Below are 338 nucleotides of genomic sequence, written 5' to 3'. Positions count from 1 at the left end.
ACATAGGAAGAAAAATATACAATGGGATAAAGACAGTCTATTCGATAAACAGTTTTGGGAAAACTGGACAGATACATGCCAAAGGAAAAAAAAAAGAAGCCGAACCATCTTCTTATACCATATACAAAAATAAAATAAAAATGGATTAAAGACATAAATGTGAGATCTGAAACTATACAAATCTTAGAAAAAAATGTAGGCAGTAAACTCTCTGACATTGCTCTTAGTAATTTTTTTTGAATTTGTCTCTTTAGACAAGAATAATGAAAGAAAAAATAAGCAAATGGGACTACATCAAACTAAAGAAATTTTGAAGTAAATTAATCCATCAACAAAAC

Source organism: Pteropus vampyrus, unplaced genomic scaffold (assembly GCF_000151845.1).
Source record: "Pteropus vampyrus isolate Shadow unplaced genomic scaffold, Pvam_2.0 Scaffold197, whole genome shotgun sequence".
Taxonomy (NCBI): domain Eukaryota; kingdom Metazoa; phylum Chordata; class Mammalia; order Chiroptera; family Pteropodidae; genus Pteropus; species Pteropus vampyrus.
This window is presented reverse-complemented; position numbering follows the sequence as displayed.